The following is a 15,762-nucleotide window of genomic DNA, read 5'->3' on the forward strand; positions in this document are numbered from 1 at the left end:
ACCAAAATTATAATAAAATAAGGGGTTGTGACACAAGGCGTTGACAATTTGCTCATTTGCTCTTCAACATCAGGAATTCCCACCATTTTCAGTTGGATCACAGACCTAGAGGCAGTGATTAGGAGGAAGTCTGTGGTAAAATTGCTAGGACAGTTCCATTGCTGGTTAAGTCAACAGCAGAATCCCACACAACCTGATAGAATTATCTTTGTAAGTACTTGAACTGCCTACTGATATTTTTTTCAGTGCAATGCCTGACAAAGTTTAATCCTTCCAATCTATTTACAGATACTTAAAGAATCCTAATTTGAAATTTAGACCTTTAATTTGGGTCGTTTTTTTAAAATGTCTCAGGCAAAAATGATTGCAAAGTTTGGATGTTGTGTAATGCATATTATTAGCACTTCATTTTATTTATAACTGTTGAATGTTCTCTGTAGTTTCAGTTTGAGTGCACAGGATGTAATGTTCTGTAATACTTTCTGTCCCTTTGTTGAAGACAAAGCAACATATCTTGTACACCCAACTGCCTTCTTCTGCAGGAACAAAATGAACAACTCAACCTGAACCAGAACAAATGAATTTTCAACAAAACCATCAGACATCTGTTCGTCATTTTATTGTGTTCACTTGTGGGATGTGGGCATCACTGGCTGGCCAGTAATATTGCCCATACCTAGCTGCCCTTGGGAAGGTGATAGTGAACTGTCTTCTTGAACTGCTGCAGTCCAAACACTGCAGGTTGACCCACAATGCCCTTAAGACAGGAATTCAAGGATTTTGACTCCGTGACAATGAAGGAATGGCAATTTATTTTCAAGTTCAGGATGGTGAGTTGTTTGGAGGGGAACTTGTAGGTGTGGTCTTTCCATGTGCCTACTGTCCTTGTCCTTCTAAATGGAAATGATCATCGAGATGGAAGGTACTGTCTATGGATCGTTGATGAATTTCTACAATGCATCTTATAGGTAAGACACATGGCTGCTGCTGAGCACTGGTGGTGGAGAGAGTGGATGTAGTGTAGACAAGCAGGAGGCTGGAAAAACACAGCAGGTCAGGCAGCATCAGGAGGTGGAGAAGTCAATGTTTCAGGTATAACTCTTCCTATAGTGTCAATCAAGCGGACTGTTTTGTACTGGATGGTGCTATTGGAACTGCACCCATCCAGGCAAGTGGGAAGCATTTTGTCACATGATTCACCTGCGCCTTGTGTGATGAAGCTGTTCCTTTAACAGGGTTACGCAGTCCTTGGCTTTTTTTTGGAGAGATCCTAATCAACACAGACTCTGAAAAGCCTGGGGGTTGAAAGGTTTTAGGGCCAATTTGATACTAGCTAACAGATACTACCTCAGGCACAGGCTTTCAAGTTTTACAAAGAAACACTGGGACAATGAAAAGGGTGTGGCCAGTTCTCCCAGATCAGCTTTTCTCTAGTTTGTTTTTTTTAGCAGTAATGTAGTAATGTGGAAAAAGAAATGCTGCTAGAGCCAGAAGCTGGTCCAGGCTGGTACTTTCTCTTACTTCTATCCTGTAAGAACGGGTGTTTGATTTTACCTTTTGTGTCAAGGGGTCTTTATGGAGATTGTTGCAAGTATTTGGAACAGCCTCATCACGTTAGGATTGTCTGTTGGGTTTTCAGAAAGGAAATGTTATTCGGTATTCTTTTTTCTGTCGTTTGTGTTTCATTCAGTAATCTTGTAAATAAATTCTGTTTTGTTTAAAACTGAGTGGTTTTACCAGCTGTATCATTCCTGGGATAGCCACTCTACACCTGCTTAAAACAACTAGCAAAAGTAGGATCTGGGCTGCCTTCTTTAAATCTTTTGAGGGGTCTGGGCTTGTCCATAACAGATTGGGGACTCTTTGCGGGATTTGTTCTTTCATTCCAATTTGGATTTGGGTTGTTGGACTCGAAAGCTGCGAGTGGTAGGTGTTGGTGTCTTTTGTTCTGGGTATTGAATTTGGTTGGTTTAGCAATGGCTCTTTCAGTCACCAGGAACTTTCTGGGGTTGGTAGAAGTGATCTTGGGGTTTCACAAAAGGTGATTAAGGCCAAGCTGCTGGAATTGGCTGACAGGCTAGAGTTGGAGCTGCGTAGTTCTGTGAGGAAAGAAGAGATAATTACAGCAGTATCTCAGCATTTAAATTTGCTGAAAACACCATCAGAATCTTTAGAGATGACTAAAATTCGGTTGAAACTAAAGCAGCTTGAGTTTGAGGTAAAAGACAAGGAATGACGATTAAAAGCAGAGGAAAGAGATAAAGCACAAATTGCCTTCACAGAAGAGAGAGAAAAAGAGAGAGAGTTTGAACTTCAGAAATTGACACTTCGACAGGAGTTCAAAAATTAACTTTCTGAAGTAGTGAGAACTGATGTGGAATAGCAGAGAGTTAAAACAGCAGGATTACCAACTGAAATGGCTGATGATTATGAGTTGGTCCATAAGCAAAGTTTGACTTCCAGAATCGATTTCAATCCATGAGGAATAGAAATTGGGGAAAAGAGAAATCCTCACGTGGAAAGGGAAAGGTCAATCTTGGTGAAGATCACAAGGAAAACTTACCACAAGGTAAAAAGGAAACCCATGAAGGGGACAGAGAAGTTAAAAAGCTACAGTGTTTTCCCTGCAATAAAGTAAGCCATATTAAATCATGGTGTTTGTGGGTTAGGATAAGCACTGGGAAGCTAGATGTAGGAAAACAGGATAAACCAGTGAATGTCGTTGGAGTGGTAACAAAAAGCACAGTGGAGGCTAGAAAGCTGCACCAGAATGTTCAAGCTGGTCGGAGTTTGGTTAAGCAAGAAGTGCCAGATCCTCTTAAACCATATACAGAGGAATCTTCATTATCCGGCATTCGACTAACCAAATTTCGGATGAGCCGAACAAGATCACAAGGTTCTGATGCGTGGCTAACTATGCTATCCAGCATTTGATTACCCAGCATTTGATTAACTGAACAAAATACTCCCCGCCTGTGCCCTTCAGATAATCAACATTCCACTGTACAGGTGAAGGTAAAGTTTATTCGCATTGGCCAGTTGCAGCAGGTAAAGAGGTTACAATATGAAGAGACACAGGATCCTCTCAATCTGTGATGCTGAAAGATGAGGAGATATGTACTTCTGAAGGACTATTGCCAGAAAAGGTACTAGTAATGGGAATTCATGGTGAGACAAAAAGAGTGAGGTTAGAGTGTCCAGTGAAGAGTGGAGAATTTGTGGTAAGAGTACTGGACAAACTCACAGCTCCAGGAATACAATTTGCCCTCGCTAATGAGATAGCTGATTTACCGCTAGAAATGCTACCTACTATGGTTGAAAAGTTAGTGGAAACTATTGCAGGACACATATCCTGGAAATTTTCCTGACTGAGTGGTAACAAGGTCACAAAGTCACCAGCTGAAACAGGAGAGACCAAAGAGTACAGATAAGAAAGTTGAAGTGGAATTAGCAGAGACCCTGTTTGATCAGATGGTTGAGACAAGCCAGGAGCAGATAGGTAACACAGCAAACATCTTTACCTCAGGTAAATTAACTGAGTTACAATAGAAAGATGAAAACTTAAAGCATTTGTATCAAAAGGCATACACTGAAAAGGAATCTGAATGAATCTCTGAATGTTATTGTGTTAAAAGTGATATCTTGGATCCAAGATGGCGGCGACCCAGCAAGACTGAGTCTATAGTGCTCCTCCCAAGACTTGGGTACAGTGGGTCACCCACCCCCTACCACGCTCACCAAATCATTTATAATAGTTGTGTAATTTAATTAGTTGTGTAATATTACATTTAAACAATTTAATCCTAAGTAAAAATGACTAAAGGGAAGGAAGCCCGCAGCTCTCAGCAAGCAGGAACCCCTCCCCCACCCTCTCCAGCTGCAGCAGAGGCATCCACAGCCGCCCCGGGGGACTTACCAACAGTAACAAGCCTTGCAGAAATGATTTCCAAGCTGGATTCGAAGATCGATGCCTTTATTGCAGAATCCAGAAATCGTTGGGACTCGCTCTCGGCCGCGCTGCAGAAGCACGATCGAGAAATCCAAGAAATTGAACGCCGAGTTGGAGGGGCGGAGCTAAAGGCCGCGATCTTCGAAAATACCGCTCAATTGGCCGTGGATCAGGTCCGGACTCTCGAGCAGCGAGTCCGAACCTTGGAAAATCATATTGACGACCTCGATAGTCGAGATCGTCGAAAAAATATTCGTTTGCTGGGCCTTCCCGAACGGGAAGAGGAAGGCCAGCTTACAGCATTCCTGGAGCAGTGGCTGCCACAGTTTTTAAATCTGCAAGCTGGATCAGGCCAGGTAAGGGTGGAATGTGCCTACCGGGTCGCAATACGCGGGCCCGACTCGAACCAGCGCCTACGCCCGGTCCTGTTCCGGCTGCAGAGCTACAAGGAGAGGTAGATACTCCTAGAAGCCTCTAGAAATCTCGGAAAAGACCCCCAAGCTATGATCTATAAAGGATCCAAGATCATGCTATTTCAGGACTTTTCCCCGGCTCTGGTTCGAAAGAGGAAGGTATTCGACGAGGCGAAGAAGCGTTTAAGGGACTTAAATATTCAGTACTCCTTACGCTACCCAGCGATGTTACGCTTTAACCATGAAGGATCTGTATATAACTTTGGATCACCAGAAAAGGCTAAGGAATTCTTGGACTCTCTTAGATAAACTGTAAGACATAATGGATGTTGGTCTGCCTTTCCCCCCCGCTTTGGTTTATATCCCCCCCTTTTTTTTTCTCTTACCTTACTGTTTAATATTATCATGGGGGGTGGGGAGAGGGATTTGATTTTCTCCCCCCCCTTGGGGTTGTTTTCTGTTATTATTTTATGTATATATGAGGGATGTATGTATATGTGTGTGTGTATATATATATAAAAGCTGGGGGGTTTGGTTAATGTTGGTGGGGGGAGGTGGTTACCTTATTCAATTTTACCTCTGTCTCTAGGAGCGGGGTTGTTTTCCCCTTGTTATTTTGTATTATTATATTTAATTATTATTCGTTGAGGTGGTAATTTTATAGTTATATGTTTATATATGGTATTAACATTACCAAATATACCCAGGTGTTGGTATGGGTGGGGGTAGGGTGCTCACTGTTAACTCTAGCTTTGTATTATATTTGAATTCTCCTCATTTTATTGAGGAGTGCCTGGGTCAAGGGTGAGGCATTGGTTGGGAGAGGATATGATGGACTTTTGGAGAGGAAGTGACACCCCCTGGGAACAAGGGGGAAAGTCTCCACTTAGATACGTTTTATATTTTTTTTATTTAGAAATAGTGTTTTACTGTATTGTTGTGGGTGTATTAAAGAGGTTTTATTTTTGTAAATTTTATATGTTCTACGCTCGGGATGTTCTGGATAGGGTTTCCCCTCCCGAGGGGTCTCGGATTGGCCCAGAGGATTATGGTTGATCAGTCGGTTAAGTGGTGCACCTGGAATGTCAAGGGGAGTAATTCGCCAGTCAAAAGGAAGAAAATATTATCAAATCTTAAGAAGGAAAGAGTTGATATAGCTCTCCTACAGGAGACACACCTGTCGGATAAAGAACACTTGAAATTACGACAGGGCGGATGTGATCAGGTCTTTTTTTCTTCTTTTAGCTCAAAAAGCAGGGGAGTTGTTATTCTTGTTCGGAAGAATTTCCCTTTCAAAATCCTAAAGCAGATAAAAGACGAATCTGGACGATATATCTTGATTAAAGCCCTCATAAATGGAGAGGAATATGGGATTTTAAATTTGTACTGCCCCCCGGCACACCCCTTTAAATTTATAACGGAAGCCTTTTCAAAATTAATGGCTTTTGATGCCCGTCATATAATTATAGGGGGAGACTTTAATTGTATTATGGATCCGGAAATAGATAGGATTCCCAAGAGTACTGCAGGAGTATCTCCCAGATCTAGACAATTGATGGATCTGAACAAAGAATTAGGATTAGTAGATGTATGGAGATGTCTTCATCCACAGGGCAGAGATTTTTCTTTTTACTCTAATCCACATAAATGTCATACCAGAATTGATATGTTTTTTGCCCCCTCGATTTTTTTTAAATTCCATATCATCCTGTAAAATAGGTAGTATAGCAATTTCTGACCACGCTGCTGTATATATGGAAACTAAGGCGAGGAACAATGGGACATCCCCTCGGCATTGGCGTATGGACCCCTTCCTAATGAAAGATAGTAAATTTGTAAAGTACTTCTCTCAAGAATTTAAAACTTTTTTAGAAATTAATTCAGGTACAGCTAGCAACCCGTCAATGATGTGGGAGACCATCAAAGCTTACACGCGAGGCTTGATCATCTCCTACTCAGCGACCCAGAAGAAATTAAAGGGAGAACAACAGCGTCTGCTTGAAGCCCGCTTAAAAGCAGCTGAAACAGCATACACTGATAGACCTTCTATTATTAAATTGCAAAGGATTACAGCTCTTAGGACAGCTCTAAACACTACGCTTACTCAAACGGCTAAGAGGGAAATATTATTTGTAAAGCAAAGGTTATATGAATATGGCGACAAACCAGGTAGATACTTAGCATTTCTTGCAAAGAAAAAAAAGGCCCCTCTGACTATTACATCTATCAAGGAAAGTACGGGTATTTTGACTCATGATCACAAAAAGATTAATGCGATCTTTAGAGAATTTTATTCTGAGTTATATAAATCACAGGATTGTGAAGATAGGACGAAGAGGATGCAGTCATTTTTAAAAAAATTGACTTTTCCAGGCCTAACTCCGGAACAAGTATCAGTCCTAAATGCTCCTCTTACACTCCAAGAAATACTTGATGCAATTAGGCAACTTCAAAATGGTAAGGCGCCGGGCCCAGATGGTTTTCAAGCTGAATTCTTTAAAGAATTTACAGAAATACTGGCTGGTCCACTTATGGACATGTATAACTATGCATATAGTCAGGGCTGTCTCCCGCCTTCGCTGAAAGAGGCAAATATCTCTCTTATCCTTAAAAAAGGAAAGGACCCAGAAGATTGTACATCATACAGACCAATATCCTTGCTAAATGTAGATTTTTAAATCCTCTCTAAAACGTTAGCACTGAGACTAGAAAGGATACTGCCACATATTATAAAGGAGGATCAGACGGGGCTTATTAAGGGCCATAGATCATCCAATAATGTTAGAAGGGCTCTGAATATGATTCAAGCTTGTCATCAGGGAAAGATACCAGGAGTAGTGGTTTCATTAGACGCGGAAAAGGCATTTGATAGGGTCGAATGGTCATATTTGTTTTACACATTGGAGAGGTTTGGCGTTGGACAGGTGTTTGCCAAATGGGTCTCAACATTGTATAGTGATCCCAAAGCAGTTGTGGTTACCAATGGATTAGGTTCGGATAGCTTCAGTGTAGGTAGGGGCTGCTGTCAGGGATGTCCCCTCTCGCCATTGTTATTTACGCTAATAATTGAACCACTAGCAGAAGCTATACGAGCTGATCCTAATATAGTGGCTCCAAGGATTGGTACAGGTAAACATAAAATTACCCTTTATGCAGATGATGTTCTTCTATTCCTCAGTAACCCTCTGATGTCCATACCTCGCCTAATCCAAGTTATTAATACATTAGTGCATTCTCAGGCTAGAAAATTAATTTTTCAAAATCGGAGGCTATGCCAATGGGTGGCCTTGCTATGATACCCCGCTTAGCGGACGGATCCCTTTTTCCCTTTCGCTGGTCCCTGGAGGGCTTCTTATATTTAGGCATTTTTATTACTCCAGTAGTTGTATAAGGCTAATTTTGTGTATTTATTGGAAAGGATAAGGCAGGACCTCCAGCGATGGGGAGACCTACAAATTTCCTGGTTGGGTAGAATAGCACTAATCAAAATGAATGTCCTGCCCCGTCTCCTATATCCTATGAGAATGCTTCCGGTGATGCTGCCGAGGATGGCTTTATGTAAATTATATGGCTGGCTGGGTTCCTTTATCTGGAATCATAGGCGGCCCCTCATTAAGCTGAAGAAGCTACAGCTTCCACAGACAAGGGGAGGATTGGACTTCCCAGACTTTAGGAAATATCAGTTAAGTTCCCTATTAAGTTACATAGCTGATTGGGTCTTGTCTGATCCACAATCAATCTGGTTGGACATCGAGGCCTCTCAAGTAAAATACCCACTTATTAACCTTTTATTCTCAGACAAGAGGAAAATCATTACAGATCACTGTAAAAACCCTATAATACTAAATACAATCAAGGCTTGGAATATAATGCGGCAAAATGAGGGCAATTCACATAAAACATCCTCCTATGCACCAATAGTGGGAGCATTGGGATTCCAACCGGGGTTTACAGATGCCACTTTTAAACTCTGGAGATCCAGGGGTATCTCATGTCTAGGGGATCTATTTAAAGATGGGGTCCTGATGCCTTTCGAACAGCTGCGTCAGAAATTCGGATTACCCAATGGAGACCTCTTTCGATACTTCCAAATTCAAGATTATATACAGAAGAAGACTACGTTATTAGATAGTCTTTATAAATCTGATAGAGAATGTAGTGTCCTACGACCAGTGGGGGTATCTTCCGTCAGTACTATTTATCATTTACAACATGATAAAATATCGGGAGATATGGATAATCTGCTTAAAACATGGGATCAGGATCTGGGACTAGAAATCTCCACAGAAATGTGGAATGATATTTGGGAAAATGCTAGAAGAATTTCTATTTGTAACAGAACCCAGGCTATCCAGCTGAAGATACTTCATAGGGCCCATATAGCACCCGTTCGATTGGCAAAATTTAAGGCAGGAGCATCTCCAATGTGTCCTAAATGCAAAATAGAGGTGGGCACTCTTGTACATTGCTTATGGACCTGTCATAAGATCCATAGATATTGGACTAAAGTAGCAAGTACCCTGACAGAAATTTTAGGAACGGAAATTAAAGTGGACCCTGTATCTCTCCTCTTGGGCTTTTCGAACTTTCCCTCCCTGGACACGTACGGGAAGAAACTATTTTCTATTCTTTCTTTCTGTGCAAGGAAACATATTTTGGTGAACTGGGCAGCTGAGGGCCCCCCTGGACTTTCAAATTGGCACAGACTAATTATGGAATGTATTCCCCTTGACTTCCTTACAAATATGGTGCACCGAAAGACCGAATTATTTTATAAAATATGGCAGCCCTTTTTGAATTACATAAATACAGATATTTCGGCTATCCTAACAAGGGCTTTTACTTAATTGAGATTACAAACCTGGCTGGTCCGGGGCCCCTCGGGGGAGGAATCCCGCACGAATACGGGTTTTTTTTACATCTGATGCTAACACATTCCGAGCATGTAAGAGACTTAAATATACATTCTGGCTAGTTGTAGGTTAGATTAGTAGATAGTTGAGTTTTGTTTGTTTTTTTTTGTTTTGTTTTTTTTTGTTAAATTTTGGCTATTGTATATTTGAGCTAATTGTATATCAATGTTTATATCTGAGAGTTTTGTTTATTTTTGTAAACTTGTAAAAATGTTAAATTTCTAATAAAAATATCTATTAAAAAAAAATGGTCTTAATGTGGAACTGGAGATCATCACATACTCAGGCAGATGAAAAATGCACAGAAGTTCATCAAATCGTATTGCCAGTGGGGTATTGGAAGAAGGTGTTGCAAGTGATGCATGAGCTACTACTTGGGGGTCATTTTGGAGTGAGGAAAACACATGCTAAAATACAAATACATTTTTATTGGGCTGGACTGCACAAGGATGTAGTTGAATTTTGCCAGACATGTCATATATGTCAGATAGTTGGAAAACCACAGGCAGTAATAAAATCTGCACCTTTAATACCTATTCCTGTATTTGAGGAACCTTTTACAAGAGTCTTAATTGATTGCTGAGGTCCCCTTCCTCAAACAAAAAGCAGGAATCGGTATTTGTTCACAATAATGAACGTATCCACTAAATTCCAGAGGCCATTGCATTATGCAATATCATAGCTAAAAGGATTGTGGAGAATTACTCAAGTTTTTCATTCGATACGGACTGCCAACAGATATACAATCATATCAAGGGTCAAGCTTCACATCAAAATTATTCAAGAAAGTTATGAACAGCTTAGAAATAAAACAATTCAAATCTACTGTGTACCATCCAGAATCGCAGGGAACGCTGAAAGGTGGCACTAGACCATGCTTTCGGTTTATAGTCAAGACCATCCAGGTGGTTGGGATAACGGAATTCTGTTTGTGCTTTTTTGCGATCAGGCATGCACCAAATGTATCGACCAAATTCAGTCCATTTGAATTAGGTTTTGGGGATGAAGTGAGAAGATGGTTAAAGTTGATTAAGGAGAAATTGGTAAGTCAGAATTCAGAGACCATATCTTTGGACTATGTGCCAAAGTTTAGGGAACGATTAAATAGAGCTAGGGAGTTGGCTAGACACCGTTTAAAAGAATCACAGCATACAGTGAAACAGGAAGCGGTTAAGAAATCACAAATTCGCAAGTTTGCTTTCGTTGATAAAGTATTAGTATTATTTCCGGTGATACGTGAACCTTAAAAAGCAAGGTTTGGTGGACCTTATCAAGTTGAAAGGAATTTGAGTGAGGTGAACTACTTGGTAGGGACTTCAGACAGAAAGAAATCTCACAGAGTGTGTCATGTGAGTATGCTCAAAAGGTATTTTGACAGGGAAGGAAAGCAAAAGGAGAATGTGTTACTGATTACAACACAGAATGAAGAACCAAGTTCAGAGGATTCTGATTTGGACATTCCTCAATTTAAATTGAACAATGAGGAAGTTGTCAAAAACTGTGATAAATTATTGAGTTACCTTCCAGAGTAAAATCAAAATGATCTGAAAGAGTTATTACTATCACATGGGGAGATATGTAAAAATACGCTGGAAAGTACTAATCTAATTATGCATGCTGTAGATATAGGAGATGCTGTTCTGATTAAGCAACATCCTTGTAGGCATAACCCTCTAATGTTGGCACAGGTTCAAAAGGAAGTTGAACGCATGCTCCAAGATGCTATATTCAAAATGGGTTACAGTGACTGGAGCTCATCCATAGTAATGGTGCAGAAGCCAGATGGTATCCAGCGGTTATATGTGAACTATCGCAAAGACAATGCATTTCCAAAGACTGATGCATTTGGAAGTCTGTGTTGAGAAGGTGGAACAAGCAACTTATATTTCTAAGTTGTACTTCCTCGGAGGATACTGGCAGGTACCTTTTTTAGAAAAAGCAAAGGCAGTTTCAGCTTTTGTAATGCCAGATGGACTATATCAGTTTAAAGTCATGCCATTTAGTCTGAAAAATGTGGCAGCCACATTTCAAAGGTGAACCAAAGACTAGCTGGATTACCCAACTTTGTCATACATATCGATGACCCGATGATTTTTAGTCCCTTACCTCCCCCCTTACTTCCCTCCAAGGCCCCAAGGGATCCTTCCATATCCACCACAAATTCACCTGCACCTCCACACACATCAATTACTGCATCCGCTGCACCCGATGTGGCCTCCCCTATATTGGGGAGACAGGCCGCCTACTTGCGGAACGTTTCAGAGAACACCTCTGGGACACCCGGACCAACCAACCCAACCACCCCGTGGCTCAACACTTCAACTCCCCCTCCCACTCCACCAAGGACATGCAGGTCCTTGGACTCCTCCATCGCCAGACCATAACAGCATGACGGCTGGAGGAAGAGCGCCTCATCTTCCACCTAGGAACCCTCCAACCACAAGGGATGAACTCAGATTTCTCCAGTTTCCTCATTTCCCCTCCCCTCACCTTGTCTCAGTTCCAACCCTCGAACTCAGCACCACCTTCCTAACCTGCAATCTTCTTCCTGACCTCTCCGCCCCCACCCCCACTCCGGCCTATCACCCTCACCTTATCACCCTCACCTTAACCTCCTTCCACCTATCGCATTTCCAACGCCCCTCCCCCAAGTCCCTCCTCCCTACCTTTTATCTTAGCCTGCTTGACACACTTTCCTCATTCCTGAAGAAGGGCTCATGCCCGAAACATCGATTCTCCTGCTCCTTGGATGCTGCCTGATCTGCTGCACTTTTCCAGCAATACATTTTCAGTTCTTCCACATAATGGTCAAGGAAACTATCCCATATACACTTCAGGAATTAATCCTGTATGGCATTGTGGGTAATTTGATTTGCCCAATCTATGATCAGTTTAAAATCACCCATGATCACTGATATTCCCTTATCACATGCATCTCTAATTTCCTGTTTAATGCCATTCCCAACATCACTGCTGCAGTTTGGGGGTCTATGTAAGGCACCCACTAATGTTTTTTGCTCCTTTGTATTTCTCAACTCAATCCAAACAGATTCCATATATTAAGAGCTGATATCCTTTCTCACTAGTGTCTTAATACTCTTTAACCAGCAATGCCACTTCACCACATTTTCCTTTTTGCCTGTCCATACCAAATACTGAATATCCATGGGATATTCAATTCTCATCTCTGGTCATCCTGTAGCCATGTCTCTTTAATCCCAATTATGTTGTACCCATTTACCTCTACCCAATTAGTTTATCCACTTTATTTCAAATGCTTCATGCATCTAGATATAAAGCTTTTAACTTTGTTTCACTAGTAAATTACCTTCTTTTTTATAATTCCTTAGTGCATAAAGATATTCACCTGTTTTATCCCTCACCTTTATTGTCTGATAACTACTCGCTGCATCACTTACCTCCTCCTTTAATTTGGGTTTTCTAATTTCCCTTGTAATTGACTCCTCCCCCCACCTGCTTCCCCATTTAGGTTAAAGCCCTGTCTGATTCCAGCATGATTCAGATGAAGACCATCCCCTCAGAACAGTTCCTTTCTTCCCCAGTACTGGTGTTAATGTCCCATGAATTCAGACCCATTTCTCTGACACCAATATTTATCCATTTAGTCTTATTGATCCTGTGCTAATTAACATGTGGCTCAGGTAGTAATCCAGATTATTACCTTTTTGGCTCTTCTTTCTAATTTAGTTCCCAACTGTTCATCCTCCCTTAGCAGAACCCCTGCCCTAATTTAATTTATATTGTCAATACTTATGTGGACCATGACCACTAGACGTTTACCCTCCCACTGCAAGCTCCTCTGCAGCCCAGATGAGATATCCTGAACCCAAGCACCTGGTAGGCAACATAATCTTCAGTCATAGAGAACAGTGTCTATGCCCGCAACTGAACTATCCCCAAATACAATGACTGTTTTTCTTCTCACCACCCCACTTGAATGGCTTCCTGCACCTCAGTGCTGTGGTCAATTGGCTTATCCTCCCTACAGTCCCCATTCCTGTCAACACAGGGAGTGAGACGCTTGAACCTGTTGGACAAGGACAACTCTACCTCCTGGATCCCTCTACCTGCCTCACTCACAGCCATATCATCCTGTCCCTGACCACGGCCCAAATTTGCATTTGTCAGTCTAAGAGTTGTGACTGTCTCCTGAAACACAGATGTATTTTTAATATCAAGGGATTTAATTGGATTCCTATAGACCATCAGCTTTAGACATTGAATAAGGGAACTCTTGAAAAACTTTGATAAAGGCAGCTAATTCAAAATTTGTTACTGAGTAAAGATTAGAAGAAAAATCTGATCGCAAAATAATTAAGACTCTAGGTAATTGTCACTACATACCATGTACACCTATATAGGTATACTGAAATTCTACATGCATCCAACAAACTAACATTAAGGGTGCTAACTGAATTCCTGTGGATAGACAACCTTAGATAGTAGGGAGAAGTCCTCCTGTTAGCAGGGAGGATTGAGTAGCAGGAGCAGAAATCTGCAGTATTGAAATGTGGTTGAATAAGACACATTTTGAAGGCCTAAGGATAAGAGATAAGCATGTTTGGTAAACATCATGAGATCATGGGAAGATCCAGGGTTATCCAAAATATTGTCCATCATTGACCATGCAGTCACATGATTGACCTGATTGGATGTGTATGTAATCAGTTAAAAACACAATTGTCAAATTGTCAAAGGCAGACTGAAAACAAATGCATAAAAGATTATGTCTTTCCTTTGTTGAGGGAAGAAGGTTCTGGAATTCCAAAGGTTTCTTCCCATTGATGCAATATCAATAAACTCTTTGATGCTCATAGGATGTCTGGATATTAAGTAAATCCATTAAATATTGCAAATGTCCAGTGATACATTAAAATCCAATTCAGTACTGTTGAAAGCAGAAGAATTTTTAATGCACTTGTTGACAAACTCTAGGTTAGATTAGAGTTGTTACAGTATGGAAACAGGCCCTTCAGCCCAACAAGTCCATACCAACCCTCTGAAGAGTAACCCACCCAGACCTTATATTTACCCCTGACTAATGCACCTAACACTATGGGCAATTTAGCATGGCCAATTCACCTGACCTACACATCCTTGGAATGTGGGAGGAAACCAGAGCACCCACACAGACACAGGAAGAATGTGCAAACTCCACACAGACAGTCGCCCTAAGTGGGAATCAAACCTGGGTCCCTGGCATTGTGTGGCTAACCACTGAGCCACCATCTTGCCCCTAATGCATATGATCATTTGTACTTCTCCTTTAAGAATGGAATCCAATGGCCAAACACTTATTTTAAAAAAATATTGAATTAGCACACACTTCAATATAACAATTGAAATTGACAAAGTCTTTAGAACTTACTAGTGAAAATGTTCCCCATTCTACACTGGTAGAATTGGATTTGACCCATTGTTCTCAATACCCCTGACCTGAGATTGTCCACACAGATGTCAGGAATTGAACTGCCTTGCTGAATGGGAAATTCACATTTTTCGTTCAGTTAAAAAGCTGCACTAATATCACTTTGAGCGAGCTGTCATTGAATCTGCATTAAAACAATTCAGCAGAAATTAGGTGGGAAATTTGAAATAAAAGTCCCCAGACCTCTATTTTCAGCTTCTGAGAAATGGGTGAAAATTGTGTCTTGAAAGAGTGGTATTCAGCCTATGCAGCTATCAGGAGCTGAGAACACAGTTTAACACTTCTGTTTTTCTGATGCCATCTGCTGGTTGATCTTACTTGGTTCTCTATTGAATTTCACATTCCAAAAGGCAGTCAATGGATACCAAAAATATATATCCTCACTTAGATTTTGTCGAAGTTAAGGATGATGAAACATATTTTCCTCGATGCAACTCAGTACAACATTATATATGATTAAAAATACTTATATTTTTCCATTTAGTGAATAGTTGAATGCTAAAAGAGCTGGCATGGTGGCTCAGTGATTGGCATGGCAGCATCACAGCACCTTGGACCTGGGTTTGATTCGAATTTTGGGTGGCTGTGCAGTTTACATGTTCTCCCTGTGGCTGCGTGGGTCTCCTCCCACAGTCCAAAGATGTGCAGGTTAGGTAGATTAGCCATTGTAAATTGTCCATAAAGTTCAGGGATATGTAGGCTAGGTGGTTTAGTCATGGTAAATGTGGGGCGATGGGGATAGGGTGGAGTCTGGGTGAGATGTTGTTTGGAGGATTGGTGTAAACTCAATGGGCTGAATGGCCTCTCTCTGCACTGTAGGGGCTTTAAAAGATTTGTTTTAACCAAATCCTATTTTAAACCTGACAAGCAGGTGAAGGCAGAAATTCTTAATGTGGTTAAAAAAACAGAAATTGCTGGAAAAACTCAGCTGGTCCGGCAGCATCTGTGGAGAGAAATCAGAGCTAACATTTCGGGTCCAGGGATCCTTGTTCAGAACTGGTGAAGGCGAGGAAAAGGTTTTTATGCAGAAGATAGATG

This window comes from Chiloscyllium plagiosum, unplaced genomic scaffold, assembly GCF_037043375.1.
Source record: "Chiloscyllium plagiosum isolate Xiang-an unplaced genomic scaffold, Cpla_swu_hap1 HiC_scaffold_2, whole genome shotgun sequence".
Lineage (NCBI taxonomy): Eukaryota > Metazoa > Chordata > Chondrichthyes > Orectolobiformes > Hemiscylliidae > Chiloscyllium > Chiloscyllium plagiosum.